The 22,289-nt window shown below is 36.0% G+C and overlaps 1 pseudogene; it reads left to right on the top strand.

Moving 5' to 3' along the window:
- The window catches only part of LOC107559394 (semaphorin-3ab-like), a 33,410-nt pseudogene extending 18,490 nt beyond the window's left edge, over positions 1-14,920 (top strand).
- The last annotated feature ends 7,369 nt before the right edge of the window (positions 14,921-22,289 follow it).

Raw genomic sequence — 22,289 nt, 5'->3', positions numbered from 1 at the left:
TGTATTTGATGTGTTTGATCATAAATACAATAAAACAGTAATATTGTAAAATATTATTACAATTTAAAATATATATAGAATGTAGAATATATTTTAAAAAGTAATCATTCCTGTGATATCAAAGCTGAATTTTAAGCATCATTACTCCAGTCTGTCAGTGATAAAAACTCATGTTGTTATCGGACTGATAAAACATAATTATTTATTTAAATTTATTTTGGATATATTTATTATAATTGTATGCTATTTTATTGTCAACATTTTTATAATAATAATAATAATAATAATAATAATACTATAAATAAAAAATTAAGAATTTAATTTAATTTAATTTAATTTAATTTAATTTTTTAGAAAATGTGTGTAGTTTGTCCGGTGGGGTCCAAATATAAGACTACTTTGGAAAACAAAGTAAACACATACATCATTCATCTTCACTACTGTTCAAATGTCATATTTTTATTTTTAATTTTTTTATTTGATCATAAATACAGTAAAGCACTAATACTGTAAAGTATTACTACAATTTTAAAAATATATATAGAATATGAATGTATTTTAAAATGTAATTTATTCCTGTAATGCAAACTGTATTTTCAGCATCATTACTCCAGTCTTCAGTGTCACATGATCCATCAGAAATTTTAATATGCTGATTTGCTGCTGACATGCTGACATTCATACATTAAGTGTGTCCTAAGTGTCCAAGTACTTTCTTGGGGCACTGCGCGTGTGTGTGTGTGTGTGTGTGTGTGTGTGTGTACGCGTTTTTGTGACAAATGAGGACATCAATTTGTATAATGACAAAGGTATGACATAGGTATTACAAGGAGAAAGTGACTTTTCAGGACATTACCCCATGTCCCCACTTTTCAAAACGCTTATAAATCACACAGAATGGAGTGTATTGAAAATCTGAAATAGCACAAAGTCTCCTGTGAGGGGTAGGTTTAGGGGTAAGGTTGGTGTAGGGCAATAGAATATACGGTCTGTACAGTAGAAAAACCATTACGCCTATGGGATGTCCCCACTTTTCACAAAAGTAAACCTGAGTGTGTGTGTGTGTAGGTGATAAGCTGTGTCTGTCGGCATGTGTTGACACAGATGGCATGTGTTTATTTATCTAAGAACGTAGTGACCACTGTGAATCAAGAAATATAGAAACACCACAGATTTAGTTTGCTTTTCTCTCTGTCATGTCCAAGGTGTTGTTTTGGAAGTTTCTGTTGGTAAAATATTGGCTACATCAATATAAATGCCATTTTTATGATCATTAATTGATGTTGTTTTGTTCTCTCTCTCTCTGCAGAAGGAGTGCTCAAACTTCATAAAGGTTCTGCAGCCGTTTAATCAGACGCACTTGTATGTGTGTGGAACAGGAGCCTTCCATCCCGTTTGTGCTTATGTGGAAGTGGGCAAACGCCCGGAGGTACATCCATCCCACATCAGTTATTCTTTCTCAGTTTATTGGTGATTCTGTTTGATCAAATTATGTCACTTTTGATTATTTAGAAGCATTGGTCACTAAGACAAGACCTAAAAATGATGCTAAAATTTTTGAATCACAGAGTAGCCTAGAAATCTAACGGAAATTTGATAAATGTTTCATTGTGGATTGTCATTTGCACAGAGATTCATTTTATGCTCGTTTATGTCCAGGACAACATCTTTCAGCTAGGGTCATCGAGCTTTGAGAATGGCCGTGGAAAGTGTCCCTATGACCCCAAACTGCTGACTGCTTCCATGCTGATCGGTGAGTGATGCTGAATATGAACGACTGATTTTCTGGTTAATATTTAAGTTCATTATAATCCTAGAAGTCAAGATTTAATTTTAAGGGTGTTAAATGTTTGTACAGGTAGATGTATTTTATATAAACTAAAAAAAATAATTCATTTTCTTGACTTCACATTTTTACATGGGTCATAAAGTCACATGACTAGATTCATTACCCGCTCTGAAAGTTTGATTAGATTTGATTGGATTAGATTCAGTTTTATTGTCATTGTGCATTGTTATAATCTATAAAAACAAGCAAGTAATAGGTTTCTTATACCATAATACAAGTGCAATGCACAGCGAAGACAAATCTATCAAAGGTAAATTTTATAATGTGTGAAAAAAGTAAACTCTGACTAATTCCGAAAATATAATTATTTATTTTAATATATTTATTCAGGATTTATTTATTATAATTTCATGTTACTTTATTGTAAAATTTAATTTAATTTAATTTAATTTAATTTAATTTAATTTAACTGGATTTTTAATCTCGATCAGAAACTTAAAAGTTATCAAATATCATTACCACACATTTTGTGTGCTTGCATGTGTGTCTGTATACATCTGATGGAATTAGGATTATGTAAACACCAAAAAGCATAATCTCCTCATACTTCTTTTTTGTTAACCACTGTAACAATTAAAGATTAAATTAATGCCTTTGGCTCCAGTGAACAAGTTTTGCAGCATAGTAGTGTGTGTATGCACGTGTGTGTATGTATGTGTGTGTGTGTGTGTAGATGTGGTGAGGTGACTGTGTAGGTCAATGTTAGCTGGTGCCACGGTAATGTCATGTGAAATGTTTGTGATGTGGCTCTTGGACCTCTGTGAATACATCAATAACCATGAAAAACAGGCTGTGAAGAGCTGGGGCCCACAACACCATAAATAGAGCCTATGCACACTTAACATCTCCCTAAGACACACACTCATGTAAATTTGAGAGTCAGACCCATTCAACTCTATGAACAATGAAGCTTAAAATGAAATCTAAAACTGTCAGTACTCTTGCTGTTGAAGTTATTGGTCCACACTATTTTTTGTTGTATTATGCATTTGTATTATTTTGTGTTAATGTTTTGTTTGTTTGTTGTCCTCCCAGATCCTAGATTTATCAGTGTGCATCTCATCCCAGAGAGTGACAACCCTGAAGACGACAAGATCTATTTGTTCTTCAGAGAGAACGCCATTGATGGCGAGCAAATCAGCAAAGCCACACACGCCAGAATCGGACAGCTGTGCAAGGTACAGATACTCTTCACACGCACATACACCAAAGGACCACAAATGCATGACACCACAGGCTGGTCCACACACACTTAAGCTCATTTTATAGCTCAGAAAACTGGAGTTATCAGTTATTTTTCAGCTTTGCCCCAGATCCAACCTAGGATCATTGAAAAAAATATGCCTCTGCCTATATTTTTGCAAAATTCCAACCTCAACACTTTTACCATTTGTAAAGTAATGCATTTTGAAGTTTGCATCACATAACCAGCTCCCTGTTTATGGCTTTCTGATGTAGTAAACTTGCTCGGTAGCACACCTGGTACAGCATTGCACTTGTACTGCAAAGCGCTTAGGTATGAATCTTGTGAAACACGTATCATGCTAATAGAGATAATAGACTTGTAGAAGTGAGCTCAAATTAAACGGTTGCTTCAGCAAATGCGATTACATCTCATGTTTGCTTTTGTTAACACTATCGATAAAACCAAACACGCTACACACTGGACATTTCACTTTGAGAATGTCATAAAACCTGCAAGAATCTACGTAATATAATTTTGCAAAAATGTCACCACAATCATATTTTGCCAGTATTTTTCCAATCTGATGATGCCATATTGAAATCTCTGACTTTGTTGATATCTTGGCAAATTTGAGCAAGAGTTTAAGACTCTTTTTCTCAGAAAAATACTTTAAGAAACAGGAGACTGTTTCCATTTATTCTTGTAGTCTAGAAGAGACGATTGAGATATTAACTAGATCTCATTTGTGATTTCTCTTTACTACGGTAATGCATACAACACCTTTGCTCCATTCCTCTCCTCCTCATGGTGGCGATACAGGTAGCTAGATGGCTCGGCCAGTGTTTTTGCATTTGGCTTCACCTCTGTTTTGTGGCCTTGCTCTCACCCCCCACCGTGAAACTTAAGAGATGGCTAAAATGTCACAGGAGCCATCAGCCGAGAGAACAAAGACTGCTCTGTGGAGAAAATGTGAGACTTTGGCAGACTCACTCAGCTCAAGTGCAAGTCTACAGCTTGAAGTGGTAGAAAGGTGTTCTCAATTACAGCTCGCTCGGTATTCCGGTATGACTGGAATCCTCCCTTCACCGACACAGACAATTGTCTTATTATGCAGAGTGTATCTTTAGTTTATGCAACGCATTTTCCAGCCCTGCTAATTAGAGCTGATCAATTCACAGTAAAGGAGATTGTTTATTTTGCTCATGTGTTTCACATGTCGACTGCCAGGTTTTTACGTTAAACAAGATTGTAGACATGTGTGTGTATATACACATGCACACACCTCTTTAAAATGAATGAATCATCAATAATAATTTTATAAATAAATGGTGTCTGTGCTAAAGATGACTGGAGTTAATGATTTTGGGACTTTTATGTTGTAGAGCGTCTACTTTAAAGGGGTCATGAATTGAGAAATCTACTTTTCCTTGATCTTTTGACATGTTAGAGGTCATTGTACTATTAAAAACACTGTAAGTTTCAGATCTCCAAACTTCCTTGTTGGTTTAAAAACAGCTTTTACTGAAACCAAGCTGCCAAAATGACTCATTTTGCTTTATTACGTAATGGTAATTAATACTTTAGCACAAGGCTGGCTGTTTATTTTCAACTACGTGAATGTCTCAGTAGAATTCTTTTCACAATTAGTGAATCTCGGCAGCTGTGACAGTGCAAATGTTGTAAAAAGTGTTGAAAAGTGTCTTAAAAGAGGCACAGGGTAGAAAGTAGCTTTTTATTGGTAAATTATGAGTTTTTTTTAAGTGAAAATCTTTACATTATAAAATACAAAGTTCTATTCATTACCCCTTTAATCACATTTCAATAGGAATGAAGATTTTGTTTGTGCTCTGGAAATGAATAATCCCTTAAACTGAATTGTCTCTATTCAATTTGAATTGGCAATGCCCCACAGAAATTTACAGAATTTTAGTTCAAATAAATTCGACAAAATACATACAGATGGTATTCTGGGAAGTGAAAAGTTAATCCGCACTAGGCCATAAATATTTACAATTTTTAAACTACTTTTTTTCTTTTTTAAACTTTCAAATTAAAATGTCACTTTAAAATTCAGAGTTTGTATTGATAAACTTTATTTTTTATTGTTTGTAATGGTAATTAATACTTTAGCACAAGGCTGGCTGTTTATTTTCAACTACGTGAATGTCTCAGTAGAATTATTTTCACAATTAGTGAATCTCGGCAGCTGTGACAGTGCAAAACAAAATCTTCATTCCTATTGAAATGTGATTAAAGGAATGAAGATTTTGTTTGTGCTCTGGAAATGAATAATCCCTTAAACTGAATTGTCTCTATTCAATTTGAATTGGCAATGCCCCACAGAAATTTACAGAATTTTAGTTCAAATAAATTCGACAAAATACATACAGATGGTATTCTGGGAAGTGAAAAGTTAATCCGCACTAGGCCATAAATATTTACAATTTTTAAACTACTTTTTTTCTTTTTTAAACTTTCAAATTAAAATGTCACTTTAAAATTCAGAGTTTGTATTGATAAACTTTATTTTTTATTGTTAAAATGTATAGGGGTTATAAGAATTTCTTTGAATTTCCTAATTTAACTTCCTTAAATTTCAAATTTGAATTTTGAATTTTATTCCTCAATTCAAATGGAATTCAAAAAGGATTCTCTGTTCAATTCTGAATGGCACACAGCCCTTCTTCAGAAAAAAAGAAAATTGCTGCTAATTATATTCTTTTACACATCGGCATGTCTGAAGTAAACATGATAAGTAAAATGATACAAGTACGTTTTAATTTGTCCCTGACAGAATGATTTTGGAGGCCACAGGAGTCTGGTGAACAAATGGACCACCTTCCTGAAGGCCCGTTTAATCTGCTCCGTTCCTGGCCTGAATGGCATCGACACACACTTTGATGAACTACGTAAGTGACCCATGCTATGACAATGCCTTCGTATTTTGCTGTACGTCTCTATTTTGGCATATTTGGTTGACCACTCACTAAATTTTGTTTTGATCGTTTTCAGAGGATGTTTTTCTCATGAGCTCCAAGGATCCCAAAAACCCTATTATCTATGCTGTATTTACAACATCCAGGTATTAAAACATCAATTTACACCAAATTTCCCTCTAAGCCTGAATGCTTATTCTGTCTTTTTGTATTCAGACCTTGATAATTGTGTCTTAAGTCCCTGAAGGCAAAGCTGTCAAAAACTCATAATTGCTGTTTCTCGGGTTTACAGTAACATCTTTAAGGGCTCAGCGGTGTGTATGTACAGTATGGCGGATATCAGGAGGGTGTTTCTGGGCCCCTTTGCCCACCGAGATGGACCCAACTACCAATGGGTACCGTTTTTGGGTCGAGTGCCATATCCAAGACCTGGCACGGTAAGACGGCCAATCAGTGCTGATGCCTTTTTACATTTCACTTTTCAAAATAAAGTGACTTGCCTGCTTGAGTTTGAACACATGTTCTTTTGGATGTTAACAGTGCCCCAGCAAAACGTTTGATGGTTTTGAATCAACAAAGGACTTTCCTGACGATGTTATCACGTTTGCCAGAAGCCATCCGGCCATGTACAACCCAGTGTTCCCCATCAACAACCGTCCAATCATAATCAAAACCGATGTTGACTATCAGTTCACACAGATAGTGGTGGACAGGGTGGAGGCAGAGGATGGACAGTATGATGTCATGTTTATTGGCACTGGTGAGTGGAATAAAGTTTTTAAATAATTAGATTTCTGTAATTTTTTAAACCATATACTGTATGTAAAGCTCAAGTTAATTATGTTCTTTTTCTATCGTAGACATGGGCACAGTTCTTAAGGTGGTTTCTATCCCCAGAGGAACATGGCATGATCTTGAAGAAGTCCTGTTGGAAGAGATGACTGTGTTCAGAGTGGGTTTACAGAGTTTATTATACTGATTTATTTCTAATTGGTTTATTATTAAGATTTTTTTTCTATCTACTAGTACTTTACATTCTACGCTGTAGCATTATTCAACTAAAACACTCCAAATGCACTATTTTTAAGCTGTATTATTTTCTCTTTTTCATGCTAAGAAATATTTTGTAATATTTTGGTGCTAGACAATATAGAGCATTAAAAACACTTATTTTGTTTACAGGAACCAACAGCTATTACTGCTATGGAACTCTCCACAAAGCAGGTTGGTATTATTAGAACTGAAAACAACAGATCTCTTAATGTAATAAAGATGGTGAAAGCAATTCAAATAAGTGGCAGTATTAAACATAATTCCATTAAGCAAGCCTGAGGAAAAGAGTGAATTTAAAAGAGCAAAATAGGCCTAATAATTTATAGATCACAATAGGTCTTATTCACTTATACTTTTGTACAAGTGGACAGAAATCCATAACGTGTGTAAATTTGTTCTTATCCTTGTTCTAACATTGATTAATCCAAATTATTCTGTAAAAAAAATAAAGAAAAAAAATGTATGTGTGTGTGTATGAATCACTGCAGTGCATCACTGTTTCCACAAAAATGTTAAGTAGCACAACTGTTAATGATAGTAAATATTTTGTGCACCAAATCAATATTAAAATTGATTTTTCATAATGAATATGATTTCTGAAGGAGCATGTGACACTGTAGACTGGAGTAATGGCTGCTGAAGATTTAGTTTTGCCATCACAACAATAGATTACATTTCAAAATATACTGAAATAGAAAACAGTTATTTTAAATTGTAATCATATTTCACAATATTACTGTTTTTCTGTATTTTTGATCAAATAATTGCATGCGAGGTGAACATAAAATCTTTCAAAAACATAAAAAAATCTTACCAACCCCAAAAGTTTGAATGTTACTATAAATATTGAAATAAAAGTTAAAATAAAACAATTCAGCTTATCACATTCTAACATGTGTTAAGCTGAATTATTTTTTTTAACCACTGTGATTTGATTTTTGCAGACATACTGTATATCTTGAATTGATCCTAAATATTATCCTAATTTTAAATGCAAACTTGTTAATGAATCATTATTTTTGTGTAAAAATCAATGCTCACAACCCAATAAGTCTAATATGTGATCTCTGTAAGTGCACAACTAGCATAGCATGTGAGGTTTTTAAAAAATAGTGAACTGGTCAGCCAAGTTAGCACTGGGCATTTTGTGGGGAAATTGTCATGCTGCACTGCATTTTGTTGACAGAGGTGATATAGACCAGCCAGATTTATCATGTACCAAAAAACCCAGCACAGTTCTCACACTCAGGCTGGGTTACACACTCGTTGCTTGGCCTCAAGCTACATTACGCAGAGCAGGGGCTGCTGTCACAGTCACTCACAAAACACGGCAACATGAGGTACTGCCATTAGAGGCCACACATACACACACACACACCGTCTCACACACACACCAGCTGGTTTTACACACAGGACTGCAGCGTGAGCTCTCCTTTAGATGGTGTGAATAATCAAGCAGACTTTAGGAGGTTATCTGACGGGATACATAATTAAACAGTTGCGTGCAAGCCCCGAGAAAGTTCCCGTATTCTCAGCGAAACAGTCGTTAACTCGGCGATCTCACCAGCACAGACCATCAAAACTTTGCCATCATTGTTTTAAGTAAGTGTCAATCTCTCTGCTCTATCTTTACAGCAACAGCTCTATCTTGGATCCACCATTGGGGTGTCTCAGATGCCGCTGCATCGCTGTGACGTGTACGGGAAGGCCTGCGCTGAGTGCTGTCTGGCACGTGATCCTTACTGTGCCTGGGATGGCTCGCAGTGTTCCCGATACTTTCCAACTGCTAAGAGGTACGATGAGGAAACACTGCAAAGTTGACCTAAGATGAAGAAGATGCTCTATGAACTGTGATTTTCCACAATGGGTTTCTGAATTATTTTGGGTTGCTACTATATCAAAATATATATAAAAAACCCTTTTATAAAATTTTTTTTTTTTTTTAAGTTTTGTTTACATCTAATATTTTATTTAATTTCAGCTGTAAATTAACAAAAACATTTTTTTCATGCTTTCAGTTAACAATAACAAAACTGGTAGTTGACAAACATTAACACCAAAATGAAAACTTTCTTAGCTACATATTGTTACTAACCTGTATGACCTGTATATCAAAAACCCTTTTATTTTTATATTTTCAGTTTACATTTTAATTTTAGTTTTACTCATTTTGTCATATACTTTTGTCATTTTTATATGTTTCTACTGAGCTTTAATTTATTTTGTATTTCAGTTTTAGTCATTTTAATTCTTCAACTTATTTCAGTTGCCAATTTTTACATTTTGTTTAAATCTAATATTTTATTTTATTTTATTTCAGCTTTAAATTAACAAAAACTATTTTTTTTATACTTTTATTTAACAATAACAAAACTGGTAGTTGACACAAAAATTAACACCAAAATGAAAATTATCACCATTTATTTAGCCACATATTATTACAAACCTGTATGATCTTTCTTCTGTGGAACAAAAAAGAGATGTTTAGTAGAATGTCTAAGCTGCTCTTTTCTGTACATAATAAATACATATACTGGCTAAGGACTGACAAAAGACACAAAAAAGTCAATACGAAGTACCAAATAAATAAAGACTTCTGCACTACATTCTAAGTCTTCTGAAGCCATACAATACAAAATTTAGAAGATTGTTTTTTGTTTTTTTAGCAAATACTGACTTCAATTTCTGTCAGCGTCACAAAGCTGTTTTATGTTTATTTTAATTTAAGGTTAAGTTTTAGTAATTTAGTTTTGTCATTGTTATTAGTTTTTAATATTTATATTTAGCTTGATTTTTATTTCAGTTGGTTTTTTATTTTACTAATTTTAGTTCTTCACTTGAACTATATTTCAGTTAGTTGTCAAGACAACATTTATAATTTTTAAGTTGTTTGAATTGTACGTATACAACATACATTTTATTTGATTTCAGCTTTATTTTAAATAGCAAAAGCATTTATTTACTAGTTTTAATTTCAGTTAATTTAGTCAACAATTAGTTAACAATTTAGTTTACAACAACTCTGCTTGACGGTCCCTGGTAATACTTGATGTATCTCCTGTTGTATTCCTCGGATGAAAGAAAGTCACAGTTTTGGAATAACACGTGCTGATTGAAAAATATTTTCATTTTTAGGTCAACTATCCCTTTAACATCAGTTTAACTATTATATTAGAACATTAGAAGTCACAATGCTGTCATTTCATCTTTGAGTTCTTGACCTTATTTGAGGTGTCCATCATAATCTCATTGGATTTCCCAGCTGTCCTTTGTAGCACTTATTAGCACCACTATCGTTTTCACTGTTTAAGCTCATCTCCTTCGGGCCGTCAAAAGCAAACATACCCCTACTTAATACTTTATCTTTAATTTCCAAAACAGGAACTGGTCAGGTCTCACGTTTACAGTCCATGTCATGTTCCAGTAGCAAGTAATATGTTTGTGGACGAGGTTCTCAGAGAGGTTCTTTGTGCGCCACTGCTGCTGAAAAGTCCTCACATATTGCCAGCATTATGGAGTTGCCTCAAAGGTACATTCAGGACAAGATGTCTCAGGACATATGTTGCATGATACGTCTTTTCATAAAGGTTAGAGACTAAACAGCCCAGAGCTGAAACAGGTTCCATTTCAGACACACGTATGCTCATGTGGAGCTGTGTTTGATTTACTTTGAGCATAATATAGTGAGAGCTTTTCTGTGAGACAGATGTGTGTAGGAGTGGATATGTGAGTTTCAGTGTGCTCACGCTCACCTGCCCTTTCTAATTTTCTGCGATGTGTGTTGTACGTTCGCAGGAGAACGAGGCGTCAGGATATAAGGAACGGAGACCCTCTGACTCAGTGTTCAGATCTACAGCATCACGGTAATACTGGAAGATCTCAGTGCAATCACAAAGCATATTTACTACTGTATGTGCAGCAACACACTGTTACTGTGGGTTAATGATTGTACATTTTTATCTACACAGTCCATCATTTTCTGCAAGGTCTTTACATGATAACTAGACTGATATATACTACCGTTCAAAAGTTTGGAGACTGCATTCAGCAAGATTGTATGCAGATTGTATGCATTACATCTGCATTACATTACATTACATCTTCATAAAATAAAATTCAGGATGTGTGGAGAAACTTACATTTTGAAGCCAAAGAGATAATTGCAACTGTTCATAATGGTTTTTAATGAAAGCTCTGCATACGTGCTATACATGCCAGGTTAGTGTTTAATTCTGAAATGAAACACAGCCTAAAAAGCCTCATTCTGCTATGTTAATGACATATTTAACTGCTGAGAAACGGTTTCACAGATGTTGCAATAATACAGGCTCCAGAACATGCACTTCCACATGTCAGTGTAGATATACTGTACACTACCGTTCAAAAGTTTCTATAAGAATGCTTTTGAATGAAGTCTCTCATGCTCCTGCATTTATTTGATCATAAAAACAGTAATGTGAAATATTATTACAATCTTAAATATTTTAACGTTTAATTTATTCCTGTGATGCAAAGCTGAATTTTCAGCATCATAACTCCAGTCTTCAGTGTCATATGATCCTTCAGAAATCATTCTCATATGCTGATTTGGTGCATTTCTTATTATTATCAACGTGTGATCACATTCATGGAGACCACACACAGATTTCCTGTGTCGGAAACACCTCATTACAGTGGCACCGCTAACCCACAGCACTCCGCTCTGACATTTCATAGTTCAGACTTAAAAGGATGGCAGAGGAAAATGAGAAACTGAGGAATAGATGCCGCTTAACACAAGTGATCTATTTTTTTGGTCCCTCTTGGCCTTGGATCCCTATAGACCTGAAACATGCTGAGAGACACACAGCTGTGTGATATAGACATGCTGGGTGTGACTTCACTAGTGTGATAGCATATGGTCTGAACTATCAGTTTGTATTCTCACTACTGGATGCCCTGTCTGTCTCAGAATCAAGATTTCTCACTTCTTTCTCTGTTGTTTCCTTGTCTATTTGAGCAGATGAGGCAGACGGAGAGAGGGGTTTGCTGGATAAGACGGTGTACGGGGTTGAAAACAGCAGCTCTTTTCTGGAGTGCAGTCCTAAATCCCAGCGTGCCCTTATTTACTGGCAATTTCAGAGACATGGAGAGGACCGCAAACAAGAGGTATGTTCTGTTATGTATACAGTGGAGGCCAAAAGACCAGTTATCAGCATAACAATTTAAGTAAAAAGCTGAATTGAAAAATTAACATTATTTTAGAGTTCTTAGGATTTGGTTTGTCCCTCTTTTACCTAAATGACAGCAGCGCTTGAGCCGCATGGACATCGAGCTGTTCATACCTGACGATCATGATCTCCAGCATGATCTAAAAATGATCCATCAAGGAAAGAGCATCATGTGCTTTAATGGAAGCAAAAACATCTGACCTTGTACTCACATGATCAGTGTTACATATGTGCTTATTTAAATAACCTAGAAATAGAATCTAAATATAATTTCTCATTCATTTTATTTATTTATTTATTTATTTACCTAATTACCTTCAATTATTATTTTTAATTCCTTTCACAAAAATAGAACAAATAAATGTATGACCAATGGCTGTTTGAACAGAAAAAGCACATTGACTTTTTCAATGTCCAGTTGATAAATAAATCAACTACAAATTAGATTTTTGCAATTAGATCAGTTAGTTAAATATCAGGTCAGAATTCATGCAAGCATTCCATCAATCTTACACAAAATTCCTCAGAATTGTGTGATTGATTTACCCTGATATACTGCACTGTATGTATTCATAATTGTATTGTACATATTCATAATTTTATAAAAAGGAGCAGACAGAACGGTGCAACATAATTTGTTTAAATATACATGGATATGCATTACATATCAAATGTTGTCAAGTTAAAAAAAAAATATTAATGCTAATACATAAATACTGTAACAACTGTTTTTCAGTTGTATTCCATGCTGTAACACAATTTGAAATTGGATTAAATTATGTCGATCAACATGCTGTCACGAATGTTGATTTTTATAATTTGGTGTCGAGATATGGATCACATTACAAAAGTCACGAAAAAGAAACTTATATTTGACAAGAATCAGGCCCTGTTGTTGTCAATGATGTTTACAGTACTCAAAACATGTGATCTGATCACATGTCTACGTGTTTTGTTTAGATAAAGTCAGGTGAGCGGGTGTTGGGCACAGAACAGGGTCTGTTGATCCGAACCCTCCATCAGAAGGACTCGGGTGTGTATTACTGCCACGCTGTCGAACACGGCTTCATCCAGACCCTCCTCCGCCTCACACTCAACATCATTCCCACCGAACACCTGGATGACCTCCTGCACCGAGACACGCCCGACAGCAACGACCCGGCCAATGGCAAGATGTGGTACCGCGACTTCCTGTCCCTCATCAACCCGCCGAGTCCGAACAGCGTCGACCAGCTCTGCGAGCAGGTTTGGAAAAGAGAACGGAAACAGCGTAGGCAGAAAGCCAATCTGCTGCACACCAGCCAATCACACGCCAGCCAGCTCATCCACTCCAGCCAATCACACACCAGTAAGTGGAAGCTGCTACAAGAAAACAAGAAAGGACGCAATCGCAGGACCCACGAGATGCAGCGGGTGCCCCGCAGCGTGTGACATGGACCCTAAATAAAAAAGGATGAGGAAATCAAACAGACTTCTGCTGAGACTGGAGACAGGAAGAGCGGAATTCCACTTCCTGTAGTATGTGTGTGAGAGATTTACTTATGAACCAGAGCACATCTTCATTCACACATATTGAGACTCGAACTCTGAGAGGACGTAACGGGACACAAGATGCTAACAGATACTGAAATACCTGTAAATATGACATAAATACAAAAATATACTGTGAGACAGGTTTCAGTCTGTATAAAAACCTTGTTTCATTTTATGAGGGACAAAACATGGATGCTGAAAGACCACTGTTTAACCTCCATTTAGCTGAAGCACAATCCCAGTGCATTCTGGGTAATGAATTTGTCAGTGATATTATGTGTATAGAGTGTGTTGACCTTAACATATACTGTATATCTTTGTATCGGAACGGTAGGCCCTTCTGTTTATGTACGTATTCATTAATTAGAATTGTTCTTTAGGATTTATTCTTCTTTTTCTTTCCCCCTCTTTCTATCTTCCTCCTTGTGTTTTCTATTTGTATCTGCTGCAAAAGCAACGCCTCAGCAAATCCATTAATGGAACTGTGTTGTTCCTCTGAATAAGCTCTTCCTGACCAGAAAAACAACTAAAAATATTTTCTGCTATTTTTTTTAGATTAATATTTAATTTTGTACTGTGCCAGAGTATATCTAAAATATTGCATAATAGATTTATTTTATTGTTAGTTGTCTTCATTGTAAACCACTGCACCATGAGGGTAAACAAGCCCTCTTCACTAACTGTTTCTCCTCAGTTAAGTTATTTGTTGATATGATTTTGGTCTATGTTCACATTCACATTTATATAAAAGCATTGTGGTCAAGTATATGAAATACGGTGGCATTTGTTAAGGGGTATTGCCGTATGTTCCTTTTTGTCATGTTTGTCACGCATACTTAGGGAAATACTGGCTTTCACTACATGTACAAAAACAGAATTTATGAAAAACCAATCCACACTACCACTATAGAGAGTATACGACTGTTTTTCAGCTGAAGAATAATTCTGTTTATGGCAATATTAACTGCTAAAAAGGAGTTTAGATTTTCATTTTTGCTTTTTACAAGGCCCTCCTTTTTTATGTGACATTCAAGGCCATATTTGAAGTCGACATGGAAATATAGTATGTCTGGAACACTTTATGCTACTATAACGTGACATTTCTGAGTGAATTAGCATTAATCATAATTTTATACATTTTAATCCACAAAGAAGATGTAAGAAAATGAAATGATTAATTTCTATCAATCTCATCAAATAAAATAATAAACATAATAAAATGTTTATTATAATGTCACAAAGGTTTTAACCAATGGGTGGCGCCATTGTTACACTCCTCATATATTCGTAGCTCAGATTTTTACATTTCATTAAATTTTTAAGAGGGATTACAAAAACAGACTATTTTTTCCCCCTTGGAATAACTTATGGACTTAATCATGAACCATGCAATAAGACCAAAAACTTGTACTGAGAGAGTAAAGGGGGTTGGTTTTGATTTTTTGTTGACTTTAAATATGAGAGGGCAAAGGAGGACAAACTGTTATATAATATCCCGAGCCTGTCCCTTGGCTGAGGAAGGGACAGCTGTGTGACTGGAACTGCTGGGATCAGAGACAGAACACAGCTGGGACCGGACTCACAGACTCATTGAGAAGTCCTACTTTCACCGAATTAGTTTTATCAAGTCATTTTTGACCCTTCTTGTTGAGGCCACACACACGCTCACACCTACAGCACACATATATCTGAATGTAGCTGTGAACATATAGACTATTTATGGGAAAAAAATGGTCCAAAATATATGCCACTGTGTACAAACTGCATGTGAATTTACAGCACCACTCATTTCTATACTCGTTTACAGTAGCTGCTCTTGTTAATGAGTGATTTGTCTGGAGTTGGATTCCAGGTGGTGCTTAAAATTCTAATAATGACAGATGGTGTTATCGATGGGCATAATTTCATTTTTAAGAGGGATTACGAAAACAGACTATTTTTTCCCCCTTGGAATAACTTATGGACTTAATCATGAACCATGCAATAAGACCAAAAACTTGTTCTGAGAGAGTAAAGGGGGTTGGTTTTGATTTTTGTTGACTTTAAATATGAGAGGGCAAAGGAGGACAAACTGTTATATAATATCCCGAGCCTGTCCCTTGGCTGAGGAAGGGACAGCTGTGTGACTGGAACTGCTGGGATCAGAGACAGAACACAGCTGGGACCGGACTCACAGACTCATTGAGAAGTCCTACTTTCACCGAATTAGTTTTATCAAGTCATTTTTGACCCTTCTTGTTGAGGCCACACACACGCTCACACCTACAGCACACATATATCTGAATGTAGCTGTGAACATATAGACTATTTATGGGAAAAAAATGGTCCAAAATATATGCCACTGTGTACAAACTGCATGTGAATTTACAGCACCACTCATTTCTATACTCGTTTACAGTAGCTGCTCTTGTTAATGAGTGATTTGTCTGGAGTTGGATTCCAGGTGGTGCTTAAAATTCTAATAATGACAGATGGTGTTATCGATGGGCATAATTTCTGCCTGATGAATTGTCTCCCTTTGTAGCTAAATGTATAACCAACAGGAAACTGCTGTAAATGAAATGATTTCAGATGCAAAACTCAACAGTATGAACTCGGTTGGCTGGCTCTGTTTGAATGGACATCGGGCAGAAAAGGTCACCTGCCTTGCTTAGACCTTTCACGGGGACTCTCCTGAAATGGAAACGAGGGACAAAGACATGAAAATGCTGCTGTAAAATATTCATTTCTGGCATGCATTCTGCTGTTCAAATAAATGTCTCTTCTAAAGAACCTGTTTCTGAGGGCTGGACCACTGGGTGCATTCTTGTTTCTGATTGCCTTGGCAGTGCCGTTGTGTTCTAGGTCCTCTGGCCGCTGCACCTGGGGCCCTGGGCCCAGGGAAAAATTCTCCCTGTCCTGTGTTATTAGTCTTTCCTCTCATGCTGGAGTTCAGTGGGTTCTCTACCATGAAACTCATGATACTGCTGAGAGAAGCAAAAGCGTAATGTTCAGGGGGAAATTACTGACACAATAATCCATGCAGAACAATACAATGTCATTTAATGATACATGATGAAGTTGAGCAACGATTCTATCTATCTATCTATCTATCTATCTATCTATCTATCTATCTATCTATCTATCTATAAATACGATTTTTATATTACAAGTATAATATTAAATAAATACATTAAAAATACAAAATTAGGGATGGATTAAATTAGCCTTCCTCCTTATTAATCAATCATCATCAACTGTAACTTTTCTAACCAGTCAACTTTCATTATCTGTTTAGCGTCATCGTATCTGTTTATGGTGAACGCCACAGGTGCAATCGTGGCTGCAATATCCAAAATATTCGACAATAAAAAGTGAAATATTGAATAACTGTGGCTTTATCATAGTGAAGGATTGGAAAATTGACTTTCTACACACAGATAAGTCGATGTTAGATGGAATGGGGCTCTCCATTCGTTTATGAATGTTTGTGTGGGTTACATTCTGTAGCCTAGATGGGACTGCTACGTTTACTGTAAGTTGTTTCCTTCATTCATAATCGTGACAGCGTTGGGTCTTTTGATCGGAAAACAATATAACGCGTCACTATCAAAATGATTTGATTATGCCAGGGGTGTATTAGGGGTGTATTGGGCCGTATTTATCAGCAAAAGGTAATTAAAGCAGTGTGCGAATTATTCAATGAATTGTTACATGTTTGCAGGTTCTTTTCTTTCATGTATGGGAAGTTGATGTCACGTCTCATCCATTACCACAACACATCACTTTGCTATGAATGCCTAAGATCTGCTTTGACATCGGTTCCATTTGAGAGCGAGTGTGAATAGAGTAACTGGATTTTTGTAAGCACAACCTTATTCGCCTGCCTGAAGTTCTCACTGGAAAAAAAGATGCTTAATGTTAAACCACTTTGCTGCAAAAGTTAGCCTTCAGTTGAACAAACTGAAATGGCATTTTCTTGTGAACTTTGAAAAGCTTACAAAAATATTTACAACTTTTTAAAATATATTTCTTTGACATTGCAGAGTTTCCTTCCATAGCAAACAAATTAATATGTAACTCGAGGTCCAAAACCTATGCTTGAACATAGGCACTTCTATGGCATCTCAATTGTAAACATTATGAAATATGTCTGAGCACAATTAATAATGCCAAGGAATATAGCAGCTAAAACTTCTACTGTGGTCAGTTTTCTCTTTCAGATCAACTAAATTTGGGGATATCACAAAGTCCTTTGTTATTAAGCTACCGACTATAAACCAGATCAGAACACCCTGGCAACCTCACAGCAACACGCTATAGCTCAGTATCAGGTTTTGGACATTTTCCTCAGTAAACAGTAAAGATCTAGTTTTGGTTATTGTAAACAAAACAAAAGACATGTCTGCTATCTGGTGGTAGAGTTTGGTACTGCATTTAACAGTTTAAAAATCCAGAGCTTGCCATAGAGTTGATTTACCACTAGGCCATAACCGCTAAATGACTCTATAAACGCATTTATAGCATTCTGTAAATCCAGCTATACCATATTTCAGCTGTTAGAAATGCAAGGAACCGATTCATGTTTGTAGGTGAGGGTAAAAAGGAACTAGGTATCGAAACTGAAAGCGTAATAATTATTGTTTCCCTTGTTTTCCCTTATGGACTTTTGAACTCACTCACGCTTAAAGGTGACGGCTGGTCATGTATAGTGTCTAGAGGTCAGAGGTCGCTCTGATTACCCTACAGACTGCTCTGTGGACACAGATGTGTGTTGTAAATGTCCATATCTATGAACGAGTGCATTAGTGGTTGTGTGATGAATGAACTGGGCAGGATTCCATGGTGCAGACCATTGACACTGAGAATATATGCCCAGAGCGCAGTTATTTGAAGTTTTCACCTTTGGGAGTGCTTCAAACCAAATGAGCCTGTGTGCTCCATGATGTGTTGAGGCATATGTTCTACATGCACTGCAGAATGTGTGTGTGACACTTAATCCAGAAGGCCTTGCAGAGCTTTGGACAGATGTGTGTGTAATACTATAGAATATATAACAGAAGGTGTCATTTGTGGTCTACACTAAGCAAAACAAACTATTAAAACTCTATTTGTCTAACTTTATTAAGCTCAGAAAAACAGGATGCCAAAATGTTTACCAGCTGAATGGCCTCTGTGCCATCATCTTGTAAAAGATGTTTGCCTGAAGAACGTGGCTTAGTGTCAGGATTGTTTACACTGCTTTATCAAAGAGCGTGAAAGCCTGTATATAAGATTATTATGGTTCAGAGACAGCAGCAGCACGCTTTAATGGAGGATTCCGTCAATGCCTTTCTAACACATTCTGGCTTTAGGCCTATATGGACAAGTGTACATGTTTAGTTATTGATATATTTTTATTTTTTTCCCCATTTATTCCCTTTATCTTTATACGTAGATGCTGTTTGCACTGCCTTATATGCTACGCCATGATGTAGCTGTTATCATAGACATTTTGGCCATTTATTCATCAATGCTGGATGCAATCTTGCATTGCTTCATGACTTTATGCTGCCCTCTGGAGGGATTCTTGGAAGAATAGTTACATGTTCAAATGTACTCAAACTGTAGTTTGTGTTTTTCTGTGCCACCAAGATGCATTAGCATGCTGTATTTAGGGTAATATATAGGCTAGTGTTATTCATGTAATTAATTAATGTAAATACAATAACATTTGTGCCATAACATGCAACATCTAAAAATGAAGCAACAATGAATGTCTATTTTTCATACAGTACATTGTGATATTGTGATGTCTGAGTTCATGTGTAGCATTTTAAATAATTGATTTTAGTTTTTAGCTATTAAATTGGTTAAGATAAAATAGTACGTAATTGCTTCAATTAAAAGAAGGGCTTGTTACATTTAGAAGACGTTGTGATTTTGTGTTGGATTAGAAGAGAAGACATCCTGTGTGGGTTTTGTGTTTTGGTGTTTATTTGTCACTAAGCTTTAAATGAAGTCTAAAACACACACACACCCCTATATATATTTAGTGATTTATTCCCTCAGATTTAGCTCACAGGTCAGAGATCAAGCCCTCATGCTCTGGTCTTCTTATCACACATGTGGAGATGTTCAGTGAGGCAGATAGACAGCCAGCAGAGGGGAACCAGGACCACGGTGAAACACCAGACACCGTTTGAGTGTGTGTCAGTTCAACGCCAATGTGAACAAGACTGATTGCTTCAGTGTCATGGGTGACATGAGCTAAACACCTGCAAAAACTAAAACATACCACATTCTTGCTTAAATACTAAGTGTTACTGTCCTTCTACCCCCCTTTTATTCAGCAAGGATGCATTAAGTTGATCAAAAGTGACAGTAAAGACATTGTTACAGACGATTGCAATGGAATTGTCTATTCATCATAGAATCCTAAAATAATGTATCTTGATTTCTGTAACTGACAGCAATAAGAAATATTTCTTGAGCAGCCAATCAGCATATTAGAATGATTTCTGAAGGATCATGTGACACTCTTTAGGCCTATATGGACAAGTGTACATGTTTAGTTATTGATATATTTTTATTTTTTTCCCCATTTATTCCCTTTATCTTTATACGTAGATGCTGTTTGCACTGCCTTATATGCTACGCCATGATGTAGCTGTTATCATAGACATTTTGGCCATTTATTCATCAATGCTGGATGCAATCTTGCATTGCTTCATGACTTTATGCTGCCCTCTGGAGGGATTCTTGGAAGAATAGTTACATGTTCAAATGTACTCAAACTGTAGTTTGTGTTTTTCTGTGCCACCAAGATGCATTAGCATGCTGTATTTAGGGTAATATATAGGCTAGTGTTATTCATGTAATTAATTAATGTAAATACAATAACATTTGTGCCATAACATGCAACATGTTAAATGTAATCTTTAGCAAATATAAAAATGAATGTCTATTTTTCATACAGTACATTGTGATATTGTGATGTCTGAGTTCATGTGTAGCATTTTAAATAATTGATTTTAGTTTTTAGCTATTAAATTGGTTAAGATAAAATAGTACGTAATTGCTTCAATTAAAAGAAGGGCTTGTTACATTTAGAAGACGTTGTGATTTTGTGTTGGATTAGAAGAGAAGACATCCTGTGTGGGTTTTGTGTTTTGGTGTTTATTTGTCACTAAGCTTTAAATGAAGTCTAAAACACACACACACCCCTATATATATTTAGTGATTTATTCCCTCAGATTTAGCTCACAGGTCAGAGATCAAGCCCTCATGCTCTGGTCTTCTTATCACACATGTGGAGATGTTCAGTGAGGCAGATAGACAGCCAGCAGAGGGGAACCAGGACCACGGTGAAACACCAGACACCGTTTGAGTGTGTGTCAGTTCAACGCCAATGTGAACAAGACTGATTGCTTCAGTGTCATGGGTGACATGAGCTAAACACCTGCAAAAACTAAAACATACCACATTCTTGCTTAAATACTAAGTGTTACTGTCCTTCTACCCCCCTTTTATTCAGCAAGGATGCATTAAGTTGATCAAAAGTGACAGTAAAGACATTGTTACAGACGATTGCAATGGAATTGTCTATTCATCATAGAATCCTAAAATAATGTATCTTGATTTCTGTAACTGACAGCAATAAGAAATATTTCTTGAGCAGCCAATCAGCATATTAGAATGATTTCTGAAGGATCATGTGACACTGAAGACTGGAATAATGATGTTATAAAATTCAGTTTTGCTTCACAGGAATTAATTCCATTTTAAAATATATTCAAATAGAAAACAATAATATGTCACTGTTTTTGCAGTGTTTTCGATCAAATCAAATCAGACTTGGTGAGCATGAGACATTTAAAAACATAAATTCTACTGTTGAATGGTCGTGTATTTATACTTCAGTCGCTTTCTTTAAATTTACTGAAAATGACGAAGCATTACAAACCTCAGTCAAACAAATCCCACAATCCTCTCTGATGACTAGTGGTTCAAGTAACATTGCTCTCAGGGCTGTTGCAAGCATTGTAAGCGTGTAATGAAATGTTATTCCAGCAAAATGCCTCATTTATTCATTTCACTGAGATGATTTGCCCGTGTTTAAACTGGCACGTACCTATAGAGAGGGCGAAACACACCCAGGTGAGGCTCTACAGCCATTTGTTTTGAATTTGTATTGGCTTATCTCCTGGTTGGCGCTGTGTATGGGCATTATTCTGTCACGGTTTCTGGGTTTGGCAGGCTGAGGACGAGCAGCAAACCCTCAGCGCAGCATCAAAGCGGCCTTGTGTGTTTGTACAGCATCCATTACACTCACCTTCAATAATTCAGTCCACAAAACACTATACATGCAGTCCACAGTTTCTCCTGCTGTGGTTGTTGGCTCTGTGTTCTGTGTGACAACTTCATGACCATAATTCTCAAAATAAAATGGTGTTAGCATGATGGAGGAGGTTTTAGGCTCACGAGAGAGGGGGAAGATAAAGTTTTCTTTGGCATTAGGACTTTGTTTATTCAGTGAGTCAGTTGACAGCGCATCTCTCTGC

The sequence above is a fragment of the Sinocyclocheilus grahami genome, unplaced genomic scaffold (genome assembly GCF_001515645.1).
Source record: "Sinocyclocheilus grahami isolate Dianchi unplaced genomic scaffold, SAMN03320097.WGS_v1.1 scaffold22.1, whole genome shotgun sequence".
Lineage (NCBI taxonomy): Eukaryota > Metazoa > Chordata > Actinopteri > Cypriniformes > Cyprinidae > Sinocyclocheilus > Sinocyclocheilus grahami.
Note: the sequence above shows the minus strand (reverse complement) of the source record. Positions and strands in the feature narration are given on the sequence as shown.